The sequence below is a fragment of the Salvia miltiorrhiza genome, chromosome 6 (assembly GCF_028751815.1).
Source record: "Salvia miltiorrhiza cultivar Shanhuang (shh) chromosome 6, IMPLAD_Smil_shh, whole genome shotgun sequence".
NCBI lineage: Eukaryota > Viridiplantae > Streptophyta > Magnoliopsida > Lamiales > Lamiaceae > Salvia > Salvia miltiorrhiza.
Genome location: NC_080392.1, coordinates 7,426,101 through 7,435,434, shown reverse-complemented (window position 1 = coordinate 7,435,434; position 9,334 = coordinate 7,426,101). Strand labels below are relative to the sequence as shown.

The 9,334-nt window shown below is 36.1% G+C and overlaps 1 long non-coding RNA gene across 1 annotated transcript; it reads left to right on the top strand.

Moving 5' to 3' along the window:
* The first annotated feature begins 2,498 nt into the window (after positions 1-2,498).
* On the top strand, positions 2,499-4,142 carry LOC130988334 (uncharacterized). The gene is made up of 2 exons (XR_009090052.1): positions 2,499-3,371; positions 3,780-4,142. It is a non-coding gene; the product is annotated as an uncharacterized LOC130988334 (long non-coding RNA).
* Positions 4,143-9,334: the final 5,192 nt, after the last annotated feature.

The following is a 9,334-nucleotide window of genomic DNA, read 5'->3' as shown; positions in this document are numbered from 1 at the left end:
ACAAATTTGGATTACACATTGGATAAATGGGTTGTTCATTTTCCCGCCAAAATGCACAAATTGGCTCAGGTTGAACTTTTATAGATATATAGATTTTTTTGTTTATCCGGTGGTTTGTTATATGTGAAGATTAATTTTATTTTTACCCAAAAGATTGTTGGATATATGTCAAGCTTGGGGTCCAAGTCTTGAATTGATTTTGAAAATCAGATTTCACTTTACATTATACATTAGACAAATTTGGATTACACATTGGATAAATGGGTTGTTCATTTTCCCGCCAAAATGCACAAATTGGCTCAGGTTGAACTTTTATAGATATATAGATTATATAGATTATGTCGTTAATTGAATTGAAATTACTTGCGACTTCAACAATTAATTATTCCTACGATTTTTATTTTTTCTACGAAAATTCTCAGTTGCTACCTTGAGTGCATGCAGACTAATTCCACGTTTTTACGTAATTTATAAATCACACAAGACGAGTAAATAACACTTAGAAAATTAGGTAATGATAAGCTTGTACTCCCTCCATCCTAGGCCAATAAGGTCCAATTCTTTTCGGCACCGAGATTAAGAAACTCACTTTTTGGTGGGTAAATGGTGTGGTCCACCAACAATTAAGATTTTAAGTTTTCTCTCTTTTTTTCTTAATCTCATTTGATTACTTGTTCATTTAAATGCAGAAATTAAAGTGAATCAATAGTATGCACATTTCACAAAAATGTGCAGGAAATCTCAAACTCAAGAATCAATGAAAATCAAGTAACAAAAATCAGCGAAAATCAAGCTCAAGAATCAACAAAAATCAACGAAAATCTCAAAAACTCAAACTCAAGAAATCAACTAATCAAGCAACAAGAACTCATTTCACAAAAATCAACGAAAGTTTGGATAATTCAACAGTCTGTATCTTCACTTTAGTGTTCCCTTATTATAATTTAAATTCAAGAACGATGGCCGAAGAGCGGCGTCGACTTCGTCCGAAGTTACAGAGACGACTTTGCCTGAACCAACAGGAAGAAAGAGAGAGGCTCGGAGAGTTAGGGCTCCAAATTGAGTTCCACTTGATGTCACGACCGGACCTAATTAAGGATAATTAAGTCGGGGAAACCATGACTAAGGGAGGGAGATTAGAAGCGGGAATAGAAATGGGTGAATAAATAATGAAGGCTCGAAATCAAATCATTGTTAAGGAGGGACAATCATAAGATAACTGTTGTTTAGTCGCAAGGACTCGATTAACTCGTAAGTTCGGATGAACCCGACTTAGCTTAAAGACATATTACTTGAGAGTATGCAGCGGAATAACATAATCTGATTACATGTATGAAGACATGTATCCAAGAGTCCATTTATTAAACTTATGACAAAAGCTCCGCTCATCACTTCATCTTCATCAGCTATTGTTCAACCTGCACATTTAGAAATATATGCAGGGCTGAGTACAAAAGTACTCAGTGGGCACGTATGCCTAAGTATAAAAATTCATGCTTCAAAACTGTAAATTGTCATGCCATCATAGACAGTACAGCAAGAGAGTTTTTCGCTAAAAGGCCCAAGCTTACTAAATTCATTTGTGATTCTTAAAGTTCGTCTGCAGACTAAGTTCTCTTGTAATCTATCATATCTGGAACTGTGTGCCGGAGAGGTGGCCACCTCTCACGGTCACTTGACCGGCCAACCCGCTAGATGACTCACGGTCACTGGTGTACACTAGTCCTGGCAGGATAGCTATCAACTGCTCAGGACCCGAATTCGATTGCATCATTGGCAAAGCCAAAGCAGATAGATATCATACTAAAATTTAAACATTTTATGGCAAGACAATACTTGAAATAACTTTAACTCAAAGATTTTATCATGAAATAACTTGCTTGAACGTAACATTTAAACTCATTTGATATATATGAAAGTAATGCCCACCTGATAGCAAAGCTTTACTACAGATTAGTGACCCCTTGACGAGCTCTTATTCTTGCGCTCGACCTTTAATCCGAGAAAATAACGTAAGACTTTTAATCGAGGGAAAATTCTCAATTAAATGAGAATGCGTAATTTAACTATGCATGAATCTCGTATGCATGAACTATTATTCTGAGATAAAAATCAGGGAATTTCTATTGTTAATCCAGGCTATCGGATTTAAACAAAAGCTAAGTCTCGTCTCATGAAGCCGGATAATTAACAAAAATTAATCTGTTCTCTTCGGGGTGTTCTAATCCGTCAATTAAATAAACCCCACTCCTCGTAGTCAATAGAAAATAAATAAATATTTCAGCTTATTCGCTTTATAACCTCATAATTAATCGGGCTTAATAAATAGGAACAAGTAATGTTATAAGATTAAATAATTAAAAGGTTCAACATAAGGCAGCCTAATAATTGATTAAGTAGAAATGGGCTTGAATAATTAACATGAGAGGCCCAATTGAAATAATTCATTGGCTTAAGTAATTAAATAAATCTTGGCCCAAATAAATAAATAACAAAGGCCCAATTTTAATTAAAGCCCAATTTGAATAAATAACATAGGCCCAATGAATTTATTAAAGCCCAAGGGAGAAATAAGTGAAAGAAGCCCAACTTTCTTCCTCCCCTCCCAATCGGTCCTCTCTCTCTATACTCTCAAAATCGATCTCTCTCTCTATACTCTCAAAATCAGCCGAGCTCTCCCTCACTTTCAGTTCAGTCGAGCTCTCTCCAATGAGGGGCTTGCCGCCGCGGCTCCGAAATCCGGCGAGTCGACAGCCGGACGAACCTTCTCCCCTCATCTCACTTTCTCCTCAGTTCGCCATATCAGCCAGCCCTAACTCACGGTCCAAGCCATCCTCCCTCTCTCGTCTCTCTTTTTCTCCAAGACAGGAGCGCCGCTTTCTTCTCTGGTCGCCTTCGCCACCGGCGAGGCCGGCGCCTTTCCTCCGGCATCGGTACCATTCTTCTTCCCTCTCCTCTCTTTTCTGAATCAGCACAAGCTCAACACAAGGGCGAGCCCTAATTTCTTCTCCATTACAGACCATGCCACCGCCACCCTGCAATTTTCAGCGAGCGGTCGACTTTCCACTTCATTCCTGACGCCGTGTCCTTCGTCCGCCTTATCTTCTCTTTCACGCGCACACAATCGAGGGGAAGGTTGAGCCCTAGTTCTTTAGGTTCAGGCGAAATCGCCGTCGCCGCCTGGTCTCCTCCGGCGAGGCAGTTAATTAGAGCAGGGCGGCGTCCGTTGCTCCCCCCCTTTTCACTCGCGTACACGAACGAGGGAAAGGCCAAACCTTCAGTCCTCTTAGCTCAGGCGAGAGAGTCACCGCCGTCTGCCCTCTGGTTCAACGGAACAGACAAGTCGCCCCCTTTTCGATTTATTGAATCAGGTACAGTAAAATACCTCTCCCCTTTCCCCAAAAATGCTAAGTCAATTCAAACGCTATGGTTATTATGCAATATGAATCATCTTCACACCTTAGGGATTTCATGATTCTCGTGGAAGGGAAAGAGATTTCTAAAGCTATTGTTCATGAGTCTAGTGAGCTCTTGTTTTTCTATAATCTTGTGTTAGTGAAGTCTGTTGTTTCTATATGGGAAAAATGATTATGTTATTTATGCTTATTCTGAATTCTTTAGAAAATAACATACTTGTTGGATGATATGCAAACTGGATTCGAAATAAAGGAGCTTAGTATAGATACCTTGCAATTGTTTTGTGTTGGTAGCTGATGTTGTTGATTGGATTCAATGAGATGAAAGCTGAAACAGCAAATATTGTTTCTTGACAATTTCAGGAGGTACTAAAGAGGAATGGAGGAAATTCGAATCAAGACTTACCTCTCAAGGTTTGGCAGCAGAAATCATCTTACTCTCTCTCAAATCTGGTGTCTAAAATCTGGTGTCTAAGGGAATGAATGAAGAGTGTTGTTGGCTGATATGTTTATTTGAAGGAGTGCATTAATGGCTATACTTGAGTAGTCTACTAAAATGGCTGATTTTGTTCCCACACGCATGCCTTCCCTTTTCTTTTCTTGATGTAGTAGGTAGGAAGTTTGGTTTGTTTTCTTGATGTAGTAGGTAGGAAATAGGGATGTAGTGAATAATAAGTTGTAAAGTTGTGATGTGATGAATAAAATAAATCATTCTCTGTTGGTAAATCTATATATGTTATTAATCTCGGGTCTTGCTAAAAATACAAAATACTCTAAAAATTCTCATATTTTGATTATTGACTTCTCATCCATTAACATCGTGACTTGTAGAATAAATCTAAATTAAATCTGTAGATTTAATTCACTTCACAAGCTGAAATAAATCCACGACTCGAGTGATAAAGGTAAATACATAGAAATGATATTTCTATTGCAAGTAAAAAAAAAATAACTTGACTTTACTAAGTCAGTTATAAATCTAAAATTATAAATTATTGACTGGCTCAATAATTCGATTGCGATCATAACATGCAATTGCATTAAATTCAAATATCTAGGCTAACTTAACAGGAAATTAATCACTGGATTAAAAATAACTGAGGATGCAATAATTTTAAATATCGCATTTACTAATCTTAATTATAAAATAAAATAGCGGGCTACTACACTTGAGGTTACTAGAGAAATGAAGGAAGAAAGAGGGCAGAGCCGTTGAAGGCGGAGGCGCGACCAGTCGCCAGATTTTGGGAAGTGGCGGCGACAAATTTTGAGCAGAGGTGGGAGGAAAACGTGAATGAGAGTTTTTAGGGTTTTAATTAGGGGAGCATGTCCCCTTTAATTAAGTAGTTATAATTTTAATTAGAGCCCTAATTATTTCTAATTTTAGATTGGACGTATTGGAGTGGGACGTTCTAAAAAGAAAAACGAGCCTGGAGTGGGACGGAGGGAGTAATATATTTGGCCTCCAAAATATCTCTCCGCCACTAGACCATTTGTAGTGGTACTAATTACTCGTATGATTATTAACAACTTAATTCTAAATATGAGTAAACCTAATTAAATTGATACTAAGTAATGTTACAAAGTTTAAATTTATGGGGGATGCCCAAAAAGTGAGTTAGGGTACAGTGCCAGAAAGTCGGTACTCTTCGGCTATTTTTCCATGTCCTATACGGCTAGCTAGTTTATGGCTAACATTAGGAGTTTTGAAAAGTGAATGGTTGGTATTTTTTTTTTTTTTTTGGGTTAATATGCAAAAACACCTCTAACGTTACCACTCCAAGTCCAACTACACTTAAGCTCCTAACCTAACGTTGATAGCAATTAACACCCCAAAGTTCATTAAGTACTACAATTAAACCCATAAATAAATAATTTCTTTCATAAAATTAAGAAATTCATTTTTTTTTAACTATATCTATTTATTATATGAAAACACAGTTTGTGGCAAAGTGTAATTAAAGAATCAATCAAAGGGTATTTATAAAACTCAATAAATTTAAAGGCCGCGCCACAGGGGGCTCGAACCTATGTAATACCCGGGCTTTTGATGACGTGTTTAATTGCTTAAGTTTGAGTAAGTAGGGTATAAGATCCCTTGTTTGATTACTTTGTATAGAGATGAGGAGTTATATGAAGTTTTGTTGTTATATTTTAAAGATGTTGAGATGTTCTTTTGATGATGTGAGGATGATGTGTGATTTTATATCCGTAATTGAGTTTGAGTATTTGAATAATTCGAGATAATTATTTGAATGAGAACGGTGAACTCGGAAGTGAGATCTGAGTCCGTTAAGACGTTTTTGAAATTTTTGACTTTTTGACGATGAATAGTAAAATACTGCTATTTCGTCTTTTTGTCGACTTTCAAAATCTTACGTGCATGTCGTCGAGAAATATTCTTAATTTTTCGATACGAGTCCAATAATGAAAGTTTTTATTTTTGGACGACGAGTGAATAGTAAATCGGGATTTCTCGATAAACGAACCGAGCTCGTTTATCAGAATTTCGAGAACGAGCTTGCGTTTTCTATATTTATATAGAATTACGAGTGTAATGAAAGTGAGTAGGAGTTAAGAGGGTGAGTAACGAAGAATGTGGGTAATTAGTCGTTAAAACGAGACGAAACGGGATATTTAACGACTAACGGGTTAATATCTTAAATATCTAAGGCTACCCCACCAAAACTGAAAGATATTATGGACTAGATTAGGATATATTTGATATATTCTAATACTAAGTAAGACAGTTCAAGTGTGAATTTCTTAGTCGTAATTGTTGACTCAAGTGTGAATTCCTTAGTCGTAATTGTTGACTAAGGAAGACAAGACAATTTAGAATTGTCTTCTTCGCTTATAAATAAGGGAGCTTGGTCTTACGAATCGATATATGAAAATATACGAAAACATTAGCTTAGAGCTTTTGACTTCCGATTTGAGCACCGAGACGAGCGCCGATCATCTTTTCGATCACGTATCTAAGTAGGTAAGATCTCTACCTACGTTTTGATGGTTTTCTTTTCGATTTTCGTCGACGTCGAAAAACGTCGATTCTCGACTTTATTTTGAAACGACGTCGGATCGTCGTGAAATTTTAGTATGTTGTTCTTGAGTAGATGTTGAGCATGTTTAATGAAGGGAGTAAGAACGGAACGAACCGTAGCTATGAAACCCATGAGGGCAGCCCCGTTTTTCACATATTAGCTTGTCTTTCGATTTTTGTTTGATCGTTTTGACTTGATATTTGTGCTTAGGGGTATGCTAGAATCGATATATATTAAATTCGTATTTTTCCAAGCACGAAAATTGTATAAATTTTTAGAGTATGATTATTTAAATTCGTGAAGTTAGAGACGTTGCATAATGAATATTATTGCGTATATGTGTTCTACGATATCACATGAGCATGCTAATTGATTTACAATTTATGGATGATAATTGTTGAACGAAATTAAAACTGGAATTCTGTCAAAATTTTACAGCAGTTTCAAGCTTATGTTTCGATGAGTTTTCATTGCTTGATGGCTCTGAAATTTTAGTATGTTTATCTATGATATGTGTATTTCGTTGCTGCAAAATTTCATGTCTTTTGGATGATGTTTGCTATTTTAAAGATATTTTGAAAAATCCTTGACAGAATCTGTCAACTATTGGTAGACTTCACAAAAACGTTTATATCTATTAATCCATGAAGGATTTTGCATCACCGTTTTTTTTAAACGAAACTAGACTTCAATACTTTTCTAAAAACATAAGATTTCAATTTTTATGACCTCTGAAACAGAGCAGTTTATTATTTCAAAAATGCCCTGTTCTGCTGTCATATTTGTCCAACAGTAAAAGTGTATGAGTTTCATTGTTTATTTGGCAGATCATATGAACGTTTTCTCTTGTGAAATTTTAACCAAATCTTCAAGGATACCTTTAGTTTTGGATGATTAAATTTGATGGAATTTTATTAAGGTTTGCCTTGGTTTCTAATGGCCTAAACAAAATTGGCAGAAACTGTCAATCTTTGACAGCCTGCACTAAAAGAGCAATATCTCCAAAAACCTTTAACCTTTTTGGTTAACTACCATTTTTAGAGTGAACTACACTTCATGAAGTTTTTGAGATCAATTGGTATGAGAGTTTATGATGATTGAGTTGGTTGTTATGAATTTTTAAAGATGACACAAAAACAGCAAAACTTTCTAGAAAACAACTTGATTATATTTGTTTTGATGGATGATACGATATGACTAAATGGTGTGAGTTGTGAGAGTTATGATTAACGCACATAAATGTTGGTATCTGACACTCGAACAATTGGTGTCGAGTATAAATGATAGTTTACTGATAAAGAGTTTTGATGATTTTGAATTGTTTGGTTTGCGTTGAAAAGATGTCAAGATGTTAAGTTTTGAGTCGAGAGACGAGTTCACGTAGTGAGATTCACGCGTTGAAATCTCGTGGCTGACATTATATATGAATAGGTCATGCCGAAATTTTTAGTGAAATTAGAATTTGAGCATAGTCAATTCTTGTTGACCCGTGACTCAAATACATGCCTAATGGAAAGTTTAACTTTCTAATCGGTTAATTAGACGAGATGAGAGCGAATAGATCTGCTAAGAAAGTGGACTTTTCGATGTGTTAAATATTTCTTTTAATTGAAGCGCTGCTAATTATAACATAAGGATGTTATAATTAATGAGTAATGACGAGAGATAATAATTGTAATATTGATTAACAATCAAGAGAGATGGACATTAGAGATACTAATGTTTCATAAAAGAGATTAGATTATTAATCGAGGTTTCTTTTATAACTTCTCACCAATTCTTCATAACGATGAAGGTCCTTTTGGGAAGTAACGACTTGAGGGAGAGAGTGACGTTACTCATTGATACAGAGACACAACGAGGTGGGCATTACTTTTACTATACGTATATAGAGATCCCCTGCGTGTCGTAGGCCTCTTATACGAATGAATGCATGAGATGATTTAACTGTTAATTTCAGTTTTATATATATCTATCAAATGAGTTTAATGTTACATTTGAGCAAGTTATTTCGTTACTAAATATTTGAGTTAAAGTTATTTCAAGTATTGTCTTGCCATAAAATGTTTAAATTTTAGTATGATATCTATCTGCTTTGGCTTTGCCAATGATGCAATCGAATTCGGGTCCTGAGCAGTTGATAGCTATCCTGCCAGGGCTAGTGTACACCAGTGACCGTGAGTCATCTAGCGGGTTGGCCGGTCAAGTGACCGTGAGAGGTGGCCACCTCTCCGGCACACAGTTTCAGATATGATAGATTACAAAAGAACTTAGTCTGATCAGACGAACTTTAAGAATCACAAATGAACTTAGTAAGCTTGGGCCTTTTTAGCGAAAAACTCCCTTGCTGTACTGTTTATGATGGCATGACAATTTACAGTTTTGAAGCATGTATTTTTATACCTAGGCATACGTGCCCACTGAGTGCTTTTGTACTCAGCCCTGCATATGTTTTCTAAATGTGCAGGTTGAGCTGATGTGATGATGGTGCTGCAATGAGCGGAGTCTCCAGGGTTGTTAATAAATAGTTAACCTGTCTAGAATATGTCTTCATACATATGTCTAGCTACTTTCCGCTGCAAGATGTTGTTGATGTTATAGTATGTTATGTCATACTTTGAGTCTTAAGAGAATGGTTGCATATGATGTATAACTTGATTAATGATATTAATTAACTTTTATGCAGTCTTTCATAGACTGTTTTCAATTGAGTATTAATGAATAAAAATGACGAGTTTTATTAAGATGAGTAAGTTTTACGGCTATAAATGACGCCCCTTTTCTTCCCCTTCTTCTTTAACCCCATCCCTAGTCGTGGATCACTCGGCCTAACTATCCCTAGTTAGGGCGGGCTGTTGACTCATCCAAAAACAC